General features: G+C 35.1%; 1 long non-coding RNA gene across 1 annotated transcript; it reads left to right on the forward strand.

The window, feature by feature from the left end:
* The first annotated feature begins 9293 nt into the window (after window positions 1-9293).
* On the forward strand, window positions 9294-10125 carry LOC140955672 (uncharacterized). Its single transcript, XR_012170059.1, has 3 exons — window positions 9294-9529; window positions 9728-9836; window positions 9929-10125. It is a non-coding gene; the product is annotated as an uncharacterized lncRNA (long non-coding RNA).
* The last annotated feature ends 3415 nt before the right edge of the window (window positions 10126-13540 follow it).

Consider the following 13540-nt stretch of genomic DNA (forward strand, 5'->3'; position numbering starts at 1 on the left):
CAAAGTTTCCCTTCCGTCAGTCTAAAAAAAACAGCCCATAGCCGCTCATTAACACAAACTTTCAGACTCTCTCTCGACCACCCACCTTCAGCCGCACACTGCCCTTTCCATCTCCATTCTCAAAACCGAAAACACATTTTCCCTCTATCACCCGAACAGCAAGAAAACCAAAGCTTCGTCCTCTCCTTCTTTCTTTTTGGCTTCTCCCTATCATCACGAGATTCTCCCCCACGGTCCAACAACCTCTCTTAAGATCAGCCAGAATCATGAGCCACAAGCAGCGTCAGGAGCTTTGCTTCACATTCCAAACAGACAGTTCTTCTCTGAGTCCTGCACCAGAACGCAGCCGTCTCCAGCTTCAACAGCGGCGTCGTCTTCAGCCCTGGTAGCCTTTGCTAACTCGCAGCCCCTCAACCACTAGAAGCAGGTACTAGCCGCAACAACAATCCAGTAGTGCGACCAGTCTCGTCTCTGCACCAGCAGCTGGTCCCAGTCGTCTCCAGAGAAAGCATCGGCAAGAAGAGAAAGACAGAGATCAACACCAAGTACCAGCATTCTTCGTTGTCTTCAGAATCAGTGATGACCGGTTGTGCACAAGAGAAGCTGCAGTGCCATCTCCTTCGCCTGTTTCAGCGCCAGGATCTGCAGAACAGAAGAGAGGATAAAAAAGAGAGAAAGGGACGAAGACACAGAGCTGAACGCAGGAGACCAACGCAAGCAGAGAACAAAGGGAAAGGAGCCGGAACAGACGAACACGGACAGACCAGCCAGCACGCCTTCAACATCGCTGCAGCTCCTTCGTTTTTTCTCCAGGTCCGTTATTCAATTCTGCATGCATTTCTTGGTTGCAATTTGTTACTATTCAAGTGAAATTTAATTCACTTGAACAGTAACTCACCAGTTTTGCACCCTTGAGCTGTAACTGTACCCTTTTTTTTTGTGTTCAGCCGGGTCAGTTGCTTGGGTAGGTGACCCGGCCGGAAATATTTTTTTTTTATTATTTTTTTTAAATAAAATAAAAGAAAGAGAAAGAGATTTATTTTCTGGCATATTTATTTCAAGGTCTGGATTTTTTTTTTATTGTAAAAAAAATATCAATCTCGTATTTAGAATACCCGGTTTTTTTGACGCAATGTGACAAATATACATATATATCAAAAAAAAAAAATTTTCTTATGCGTTGCATACGGCCAATACCCTAACATATTTTGAATTTCCTCTAAAAAAAAACAAATATTTGAAGTTTCAAAAAATATGTTTTCGCATGGATTTCTTGAACACAAAAAATATTTCTTGCATTTCTGGATTTTACAACATGTTTGTAAAACTCTAAAAGGTATTGATCATTATTCCAAAAAATACAAAAATGTTATTTTTGAGGGGAATTTATCTATTATTCACCGTTAATGTTTGGATAAAGAAATCCCAAAGGGATGAATATCCAAAGTATTATTGGGAATAACTTGTTATTATTCACTGTTAATATTTGGATAAAGAAACCCTAAGTGGTAAATATCCAAAATAATTTTCTAAGAATAATAAGTCATCAAACATCATTGAAAGAAGCCTTGATTATAATCGAGGACATTTCAATTTTACTCCACGGTTTACGAGCAGTGAGAGTATGAAACACTAAGGCAAAAATAGGCTTTTAAAGCGCCTTGAATTTCCTTAGATTTCTAATTTTTTTGTCCCTCTTCCTTGTGATTTAGGAGTCGCAAAACTCTTGAAATACTAAGGGAAAAATGAGCTTTCAAAGCACATGGAATCTCCTTGGATTTCTATCCTAATAAATTTAGTTTGAATCAAACCTAGGAAAATTGATGGGATTACAAAACATCAACACCGTAGCAATTATAAAGCAAACCAAACACTAAGCAACTTACCTTAGGTAGGGCGTACTAGGGGTGCTAATACCTTCCCTTTACGCAACCAGTCCCTTGCCTTAGAATCTCTTAAAGACCAGTTAGGGTTCCTAGTGACCAAAATACTAGGTGGCGACTCCAAAGAACCCATTAAGCAAAACAACAAACAAAAAAAACTCGCCATCGGACGCCGCGCGGGTGACGTGCGACAAGTAGTTTGTTAAAGGAGCCACGATATTTTTTTTATAACAATTAGTTTTTTTTGTAATTTTAATTTAATGTTACATGGGTTTCATCATGGGTTTAGCACATAAAAAGTTCTCTTTTAGCTGATTCCTTTTAGTTTACATGTTTTTCACTCATTCGACAATTATATCATAACTGACCTCACTCACACTACAAGATTTCACAGTTCTACCGACGGAATTATTATGTCGGTCTGTGACACAGAGTTCGTCAATAATTTTTTTATCGACAGAAACTGCTCGTCGGATTTCCTTTCATCAGTAATACCTAATTTTGTCACTAAGTCGGTTAAAAAAAAAAAAACAATTGCCAATGATTTTGACAGACAAAAATTGCGTACCAAAAAAAAATTCCCTCTTGAAATATACCGATGGATATATTCCGTCAATGATAGTGGCATATTCAGTAAATATTTTTCAACTCCCGATTAAATGCCGACAGACTATATCCCTCTATAAATTCATCGATGATTGTGGCATTTGCACCAAGCTACTGTGAAATGCTAACGGAAAGACTTTGTCGATAAATTTGACGGTGATATTGGCATTTCCCACTCTCTGTCAAATGCCTACAAATACAATCCATTTGTAAATCCCTAGTTGGTTATTTTTAAATATTTTTTAAAAACATTATTTAGAATAAATAATATAAATTTATATAAAATAATAGTAAAAAACCAATTATACAAATAAAAGTTTTATTAAACATCAAAAACAAAAAAATAAAGTTAAACAAAATAGCAAAGCTGGAGGAGGAGGAGGAGGAGGCTGGTTGTTATACGGCCAAAAAGGATGTGCACATATATCACCATTCTATTGTCACACCCAACATTGCGGCGGCCCTAAAAATAATCTTGATTTATGAAAAAAGAATAGATATATGGCATCTTGTTCTTTTAGGGGAAAAGGTCTTGTCTAAGGAGTCGTCACCTAATATTACAATCACTAGGAACCCTAACTGGTCAACATAGATTCTATGGCTCGGGATTGGTTACGTAAAAGGGAAGATATTATCACCCCTTAAACGTTCTGCCAGAGGCAGATTGCATTGGTGGTTTTGTCTTAAATTGCTAATGCTATGATAATTTGCTTATAATATTCCTGACTCTAGCACCAGTGAATATTCAACTATAGATAATTCCAACTCTGGCGTTGGTAAATATCACTTAGCTATAAAATAAATTTAGATAAATATTTTTATTCTAACTCTAACATTAGTGAATAAAAAAATAAAATAAATTTATTGTTACGCATGCATATATTTTTTTATTTTTCTAGCTAAATAAAATAAAATACAATGAATAAAAATAATATAAATTTAAACCAGTATTATTATTCCTGACTCTAGCGTCAGTGAATAAACTAATAAATTTATATTATTTTTATTCATGCATACACATTTTTTTTATTTTTTTTATTTTTTCAACTGTTTTATTTTTTTTATTTTTTATTTTTTTATATAATTTTTTTGGGGTTGGGCCTTGCAGGCCTAGCCGAGTCACAAGCTTAACCCGGCTGGCCATTTATTTTACTAGTAGGCGTGCGTGAGCAGTTCACGCACGCCTACTATAGAAGCATGTAATTAAAATGCAAGAAGGGAAAGCGCAACTTACCTGGTGCTGGAAATGGCGATACAGATTTTTCAGTCTTTCTTGGTCGTCTATCCTTGCCTCAAGATCCCTATGTTCATTCGTTTTCCTTCTGATGGTGTATTCCTTCTGTCAGTTACTCGTTCCTCTCTCCTTTTTAGCTTCTTCCTCTGGATGTGGAAGCTGGCGCTGGAGAAGGGGAAGCCGATGGTGATGCTAGGGCTCTCTGGTGGTTCTTCCTTTTCTGCTTGTTTTTTTCTTTGTTTTCTTTTGTTCACTTTGTTTGCGTTATGTCAAAACAAACAATTACAATTTTACAAAATCTAAAACAAACCATAACAAGTACAAAATTATATATTCATATATTACAAGTTTGTTTGAGAAATAACAATAAAACATGTACATATACTAACAAAATATATATACTAAAAAAACAATAAAATTGACATTTAAATGTTAAAATTTGAAACGATAGAATTACTTACAAAAACTTATAAAATTCACCGGTAAATCAGAACACGGATGTTGTGACCACAAAACTTCAAGAAATATGACTTGTGTTGAGAAAAAGGGTTTTTTTTTTTTTGGAGGGGGGGTTGGTTGTTTGTAGTAGGGGAGAGTTGGGATGGGGAAGAATTAAGAAGGATAAATGGGGGATGAAAGGGTCGGTAGAGTGGTCATTTATTAACTTTTACCGATGGACTCACCGACGAAATACTTCTGTCGGTGATTCTGTCGGTCATTGTGATAGTGAATAGGTCACATTACTGTACATAGATTCTAGTTTGAATCCCTCGGTGATTTTGTTGGCAATATGGACGGAGAATCAGTCATGTCACTATACAAAGCTGCCGGTTTGAATCCCTTGGTGAGTCTATCGATAAAATCACCCGCAAAAACTTCCTCGTCAGCAAACCGCCTTTTTTTTAATTCTAAAAAGTCCATTTGTAATGTCGTCAGTATATACCAACCGAAGTAGTTTGTCGGTATATACGGACAAAAAATATGTTGTCGGTAATTATGACTGCAAATTACTAACAAAAGTATTATGTCAGTAAAGTCGTTGGTGTTAAGCGAATTTCTTGTAGTGTCAGCCCATGCTTTGACTTTTACAATGAACATCTATACAATGATTGATAATTTACTATGATTTATGCACCCATCCCATAATGGTTTATTGAAGTCTTTTAAAAGATAAAAAAACCAGATCGCATCTGCATTTGGTTGTTGTTGCTATTTGTAAAGAAAAATTGAGGTAGAAGAAGAAGAAATAAGGGAGGGGGAGATGAGGGTTGCTCAAGTCATAACTTAAATATTATCGACCACTATACCTACGAATATTAGCAATGAGTTTTATATATTGGGAGAGATTAAACTAGGTATCTCCAGTGCAATTGCACAATTCACCAATGATGAGATTGACTCGGTTTTCTTAGTACAATTGCACAATTCACCTTGGAAGGGATCAACTTTGTCTCCCTTGTGTGATTGCACAATTTACGTTGGAAGAGATTGACATGGGCTCTCTTATACAAATGTACACTCTCAAAAGATAAGATTGACAAGACCTCAACAACGAGGATTAATGCAATCTCCATAAGACAATAACCTCTCAACTCTTTAAATGCTTTGATTTCATCTCCACAATGAAATAACACCAATCCGCACATGATCCTTAGGGAATCTCAATGATCTATTGGGAATATAAAGATATACTCACAACCCATATTTTTTCTCAGTTGCAGGCATGAGGCAAATCTTAATTACTAAGGCTAGGTGAAATTCAATGTTTGATTCTTGCCAAAATTTGATAAATATTTTTCTAAGTATGGGTGTTGGACCTATACAAATTTTCAACAATTTTCTAAAGGCTTTAGACCCTACATAAAGTTTTTACTATAAGGGTTGGACCAATACAAATTATCTAGAGAATTCCCTCCTAAATATTTTTCCGAGTATGAGCATTGGGCCTCTACAAAAAAATTTTAAAAAATTCCTAGGGGCTTTTGACCTTGAAAGTTTTTACTACATGCTTTAAATTCATACAAAATACACAAGTTAATGCATAAATGAAAAATAAAAATCAATTTATAAAATGAAACGCATTACATGGATAAACCTCGTAAGGCCGAAGTTGTTTACATAACTAAGGGGGGATGAGGAGCTGAGGCTTAGATATCTAACTCAAACTCTTGTACAAGATATCTTTTATGTTAGGAACACATCTATAAATCAAGCACCAAGATTGGATCACCTGCATTCCCTTTGATTAATTGAAGAAGTACAAGTTGGACACGGTATGAAAGATCTTGTCCCCAATTGTCTCAAAAAAAGCTGCAAACACTTTAAACAATTCTTGGAACTCTTAAGGAGAATTCCTTAAAGCCTTCAACCATACCCTAGAACTATAGGCTTCTTCACTAGTAGTGACAAGATCAGCCTTCAAACTGTTTTGGGTGGCCTTCACCTCAAAGATATCATGTTTCACAATATCCACTTCGTTATAAACGGTCTGAAGCTTTTTTTTAGTGTAGCCTAATTAAAAAACACCACCTTGTATTTATTCTTTTAGTGTTGTATAAGCCACCTTAAGGCTCCTTGGTTCTGCCCCTCAACAATTTTCTCCTTCTTTAGCCGTTAAAGAACAACATGGTCTCCTCTATGTTTGGCAATGACCTCCCTTACTTAGTTCTTATGCGGCATCCAACACTTCTTGAAAGAGGCACGCATTATGAAAGTTTGCTAAAAACAAGATTGTTAGAAAATAATGGGTATAAAACCGAACTAAAAGGTTAAACAAGAAAGTTACTTACATTAAAGGTTATTTGTCTAGTTATGACTGAATAACGATTATAACTTTCATCAAACATCATTAAGATTTTTGATGAAATGGTGAGAATCCACTTTTATTGTCTCACCAAGGTCATTCTCTTTAAGGCCTCACCTTCCACCAACAACAGCCTCCATAAGCTGCCTTTTCTTTTCAGTTAGGGTAAAGAAACTAGATAATTTCCAAAACTTGCTCCTAATATGATATGTGATCCTAGTTAGGATTATTATTTAAGAAATATATTTACAAATCAAATGGGGAACGCAAATGATATATTTTGTTTATGAAGAATATTTCAAAGATGTTTTTTCTTCATCTCAAACTTAAATATGTTCATCACAATAAGCCTTAGCCTCATTCCAATCATCATTAATCAAGAAAACTGTGAGGTTAACCTTGGAGAAGATGTGGTGGGATCATAACTTGAATACACATTATTTAGGTCATCAAATCATTCAATTCTATTTTGTGTATTATTTTATGTAATATTTTTCATTCTTAAGGTGTGTTGGGAGTTAAAGGGTAATTTTATTGTTCAAAAATAGGGGGGTTAGTAAGACTTTACCTTTTTGTGACCAAAAAGATTTTGGATTAACAAAAAAGGATCGCCCCTTAACATTTGCATGACTTGTTTTGGAATTTGATAAAATTTTCTATTATATTTATGTTAAATGTTACTTTCACATAGAAAACTCTTGATTTTAGAGCAATAATTTGGACAAAAACAAACACTTCATAATAAAATGCAAAGTAGTTTTAGAGCACATTAAAAAGAAATCCTAGAAAAATAAAGTTTTAATGACCTTATGCATAAGTTCAAGAACAATAATAATCTGACAATACTATAATCATTAGCTTTCCTTGCCAAGCGTTCATGGCTTTGTATTACTAATGAGGTGCCTCTTTTATTATACGAGCCAATCATAACTGATTTTTATCGTTCAAGGGATTCAAAAGCCATAAATAATGCATTTTTTTCTCATCACATGCCACGTCTTTAAAATCTAGTATTCATGCCTTAAACATTGATGTCAATATTGTTTGAAAGAGGATCAATGCTTATGTTATAGATGTTTGCATATCCCTTAAAGGATATCCAATCATGTTTGAATAACATAATGGCATGTTTTTCAAACACCTCGCATGTCTCAATATTATACCCAAATGTACTTGAATGATAATCACATTTCTATCCAGCCTTATACTTGTAGGGATAAGATGGTTGTAAGGGCTTATAAAGGATGAAAGTAACTTGACCTAGCTAGCTTGATCTAGTGTCGGTATAGCTCTCCCAAAGACATTGAAAAGGGTGACAATTCTTCTTAATTCTAGCTTGTTTTTTTAGGTATTTTGATTATAGGAATAAGGTTGAGTATTCTAGTGGCATAGGTGTTGGTTACTGTTAAAAGGTTGGGTGTTTTGTTAATAAAATGGTCAGTTGTTTTGAGGTGGTATAGGGGAAGCCTGATAAGGTGGAAGGTGGAGGAATGTTGTCACACCCGACGTCGCGCGACCTTAAAAATTTTTAAATCTGGTGGAAAGAACGGATTTCTGACATCCTGTTCTTTAAAGGGGAATTGTCTTTGTTTAAGGAGTCACCACCTAGTATTATGCTTACTAGGAACCCTAACTGGTCAACAGAAATTCTATGATCCGAGACTGGTTACGCAAAAAGGAAGATATTATCGCCCCTTAAACGTCCTACCTAAGGTAGGCTGCATTGCTGATCTTTGTTATTAATTGCTAACATTTTTATTGGTTTATACTATGATTTCTTGTGTACAATAATCCTGACTCTGGTGCCAGTGAATATTCAACTACGGATATTTCCAACTCTTGCGTTGGTAAATATTACGTAGGTATCAAAATAAGTAAATTCATATCATCATTTTTATTATATTCCTGACTCTGGCGTCAGTGAATAAACAAGTAGAAATCAATTTATTTTTTATTTTTTTTATTTTTTATGTAGCTAAATAAAACACCAACAAACAAAAATAAAATAAAATAAAATAAATTTACATTAGTATTTTTTATTCCTGACTCTAGGCGTCAATGAATATACTAAATAAATTTATCCTATTTTATCTTATGTGAATAAACAAATAAAAAAATCAATTCATTTCTTTATCAAATTATTTTTTTATGCATGCGAAACAAAATAAAATAAAATAAATTTACCCTAATATTTTTTTATTCGCGACTCAGGCGTCGGTGAATATACTAAATAAATTTATCCTATTTTATCTTATGTGAATAAACAAATAAAAATCAATTCATTTCTTTATCAAATTATTTTTTATGCATGCGAAACAAAAAAATAAAATAAAATAAATTTACCTTAGTATTTTTTATTCCCGACTCTGGCGTCGGTGAATGTACTAAATAAATTTATCTATTTTATTTTTATGTGTTTTTTTTTTCTCAATGAATAAAAAAACAATAAATTCATTTATGTATATATTTTTTACGTACGCAATTTTTATTATATATTTTTTATATTTTTATATTTTTTTTACCCTTTTTATTTTTGGTTTGGGCTGGGCTAAATCCAGCCTAGCAGGTATACATATTGGTGGCTGGGCTCAGTGCAGCCCCACAGGGGCTGGGCTGAACCTAACCAGCCCGGCCCGGATCATTGGCCCAAGCTAGTGACCCGGCTAAACAAGATGCACGCGTGAAACAGATCACGCTTGCATCAACAGTGCGAAGTTAATTAAATTACCTTTGCACTGTTCAAACAATTATTTGAACACGAAGAACAAAGAAAAATGAAAAAGCGAACCTGTTTCTGGAGATTGAAGAAGACTGCAACGCTGGTCTAGCTGCTTTGAGTCGACTGCTTTCTGTTTCTGGCGATGCTGAGGCAGGCTGGAACGACGGTGTGGCTCGACTGCTCTATGTCAATGACCCACGGTTCGATGATTAATTGGGTTTCTGCAGGGGCGAAAACAGTTCGGACGAAAACCGGTTTCTAGCAGGGACGAAATCTGGATTGATGTTGTTGTTCTTCTTTGTCTCTTCTCTTTTTTTTTTTTGTGTTTTGTTTGTTCTATTTTTTTTTTTGGGTTAATTGCTCTGTTTTTGGGTTCTTTTTTGGTTCGGTTTCTTGTTCTTAACTCTGTTTTTCTGGGTAAATTTTGGGTTTCTCTTTTGTTTTCCTCCCCTGCTGTTAAGTTAATTGTTGGGTATTTATAGGGACAAATCCTCCTCTCCCTCAACCTTACGTCTCTCCTCCTGATAAGCACGGCTGAAGGAGACGGTTGCTATTAGGATTCGGATGCGAAGTGTCATCCTTATCTCGCCGGTTTGTAATTATCATGAAGATAAATACTGCTTTTATGTGTTTTGAAAGGACTAGGATGCTGGTATTTCACACTTCCGTTTCCTACTTTGCAGGCGGGCGTTAGGTGCTTTGGAGATGAAGATGACGGACAGCACCTGCTTTAAACGGTGCTGTTTTGGGGCTGAGAATGATTATTTCCAATCTGGTCCCTGAATTTTCTAAATCCTTGCATTCAAACCCCTAGTCTTTTAATTTTCAAGATTTTTCCTCCTTAAAATTAATTTAAAAATAGGTGGGTCAAAATTAAGTTACAACAGTTGCCCCCTCTTTACAATGCTTACGGTGCAAATGCATTAGAAAATTTATTTTCTTTTAACTTTGTATAGTAAGTTTTGTAAAGAAGAATAATTGTGAAAACCCTTCCTCTTTTCCCCCTTTTTTATTGATTTTTCTTTTTCTTCTTCTTTTTTTTTTTAGGATGGATCAAATTGTTTTTAGGCAACCTGCCCAATGATAAAAGAAAACGCGAAAAATTTCGCGAGTGGTCTAATTGTTCGAGGCGACCTGCCCAATGATTGAAAAATACGAAATTTCGCGAGTATAGGATGGTATATTGTAATGGGTTACCGGCCCAAATGGTCACATTGTAATGGGTCACCTGCCCAGTATATGATGGTATATTGTAATAGGTTACTAGCCCAAGTGGTTACATTGTAATGGGTTACCTGCCCATTATAGGATGGTATATTATAATGGGTTACTGGCCCAAATGGTCACATTGTAATGGGTTACCTGCCCAGTTGGTCACATTGTAATGTGTTACCTGTCCAGTTGGTATATTGTAACGGGTTACCTGCCCAGTTGGTATATTGTAATGGGTTACCAGCCCAGTTGATCACATTGTAATGGGTTACCTGCCCAGTTGGTATATTGTAATGGGTTACCTATCCAGTGGAAAAAATACAAGGAATTTTATTTTTATTTTTAATAAGACGAGGGTTCAAAGGCGTGCTCGAATGTAGATAAGATGAGGGCTCGAAGGCGCGCTTGAATGGAGCTAAGACGAGGGCTCGAAGGCGCGCTCGAATGGAGGTAGGATATGAAATGCACTACCTCAAGAGTGGAAACTAAAAGGTGGTGGAAAAATACAAAGATTTTTCTGGTGGCCTAATTCTCATGGGTGGCCTGCCTAGGTTGAAAAATTCTCAAAAATGAAAATTTTTCAAAAGCAATTTTGATCTTTGGCCATTTCAAGTTGGCCTTCCACTTGATGGATTCTGTTTAGAATTTTCTCTAATAAAATTTGCAACACTCATTGTCCAATGTCTCAAAGTTTAAATGATATGCATGCATCTTTACCTGATTTGAAATATAGGCCCCCCATTTCTTCTTAGTCTTCTCGTTGCTTGGTTGGTGAGATCTTGCTATCTGATTTGAGTCATCTTTGTCGTTTGGCTTTCTAGCCCACTCGAGTTGGCCCATGTAAGTTTATTTTCAGATTTGTTTACATAACTCAGCTTTTACAGTGCCCATCGTAACCCACTTGCTTGCCCGTCTCATCAAATAATTTGAGAGGATTATTCATTACCCCTCGTCTCACTGCTAAAAACATTCGGTATCACTTGCTGAAAGGATCGAGCTGTCTTTTTGTAAACCAAAATGCCTCATTGTCTTGTTGTAAGGGATGATATATTTTCCTTAAACACAATGTTGTACCCTTGTACTGGTCATTGCCCCCAAGTGTGCTATGTCATTAACTTAGATGAATAATGATTTTAAGAGGCTATTCTCTCATTTCTCTCCTTTTCAGTTTGGTGGAAGAATATAGGTCTAGAATGAATATTGAAATCTTGATCTTGCATTTTGAAAACAAAAATTATTTCGATGTAAGTCCAATAACAATTTGCTTTTGAAATCTTGCAACTCCTTGGTTATTTTCTTTATTGAAAAAGAGATTATTTGCTCTTGTGTTTGACAATGAGGTCTTTAGTGAAAATATGTCATGATATTATGACCTTTTGTTTCTATAGGTTTTCAGAATGGAGGGCTCGAGAAAAAGCTCAAGGTTTTGTATGAGAAAAACTTGTCTCTTTTTGAACATTTATTTTTATCAGCATGAATAATAATGAGTAGTTTATTCTTGATATCATGAATCTTATGAAAAAAGTATTCTTTGCATTTTGAGAGCATTGTTTATTGTTCTAGGTTGCTTGCTTGCTTGATTAGAAAGGACTTCTATAGGTACGTAATGTAGGCTGTGGTTTTTTGCTATGAAAGAAAAGGATTTATAAGGCTCAAAGAGTGTTTTAGGGTTTCAAAGACTGAAGATCACTATCAATAGTTTGACTCTTGACGTCATTCATAATTTTTATTTTTTTTGCCGCTCTTCTTTGTTTTGCTCCTTTTTCCTTTTTTTCTCTTTTCATTGCTTTGCTAGAGCATACTCACTTTATCTTGGTTATCACTTTTTCTTGTGATTTGGGCATGCCCCCTAGCATTTGAGTCTTTTGGGCTCTTTTGCCTTTTGGCTTTCTCACAGCTTTATCCTCTTTCTTGATCATTGAAATTTCACTTGCCCTCTTTTTTTGTGATGTGGGCATGATCCCTAGCATTTGAGTTTCTTGGGCTCTTTTGCCTTTAGGCTTTCTCACGGCTTTATCATCCTTCTTTATCATTGAAATTTCACTTGCCCCCAGTGTAGGGTGTGATCTTAGTCGGGATTCTTTTTATGAAAGAAAAATTATTCAGGCTCAAAAAGGGTTTGCAAGGGATGTACTTATTTCAGAATGTGAAAGGAATAATAAAGATGGTCTTTCCTCATTTCAAGTGCAAGCAGCTATAATCAATAAACTTTGACCTCGTATAGTGTGATGGTTTATTCTTTGCAAAGATGCATTTCATGAGTTATGAGCAACAAGTTCACTACATACCATTATTCATACATTTAAAAACACATGATTCAAGAGTAATGGGGTAAGGGTGTTTATTCTTTTTTTTTCACAATTGTTTTTATAATTTAGTTACCTCAATGATGGAGTTGCTTGATTCACTTATCATTCTACAAGTAGAATGTCAAAAATATCGTTTTTGAATAAACATCAAATTATTTTTTTGAAATCAAAATGCCAGATCATTTTTTTTCAAAACTCCAATAAGGAAACTGATTTTTGGTGAAAGAGATGAATTGCGTCTATAAGATCACACAAGGCTTCAAAGATGTGTTTGTGAATCTTTATAAGAAAACTCTCTCAGAAAAAATGAATAATGCTAATCGTAAACACGATTGAATGACAAACTCATTATTTTCATTGAAACTTTAGAAAATAAGTTCAACAAGAAAGAGCTTATGACAACATCTTGGGCTATGAATACTGGCATGATAACATATAAAGGGGCTAAACATTTAGCGATCATTGATTGGAATTTCTGGAAAATTTCAATCATTCATTCTCCTCGACAAAGGCATCTTTTCAACAGTCAATTGAAATCAAATGTAGATCATTCTCGACCTAATATCACCATAGTTTTATCTTCAAGATAGTTGATTTCTAGGAGTCGATGTGAAGCGATTAGCTATAGAAATGATAAGTGACTTGGCAACCACCTTCAGTGAAACCGTTCTTCTCAGTCGGGTTAGCAATCTTACCAAACCCAATGGCTTGTTCAATCCTCTCAGCTATAACAACCAGGTCAGTGAAATGTTGTGCAGAGCTTCTAACCAAGTA

This window comes from Populus alba, chromosome 1, assembly GCF_005239225.2.
Source record: "Populus alba chromosome 1, ASM523922v2, whole genome shotgun sequence".
Classification (NCBI taxonomy): domain Eukaryota; kingdom Viridiplantae; phylum Streptophyta; class Magnoliopsida; order Malpighiales; family Salicaceae; genus Populus; species Populus alba.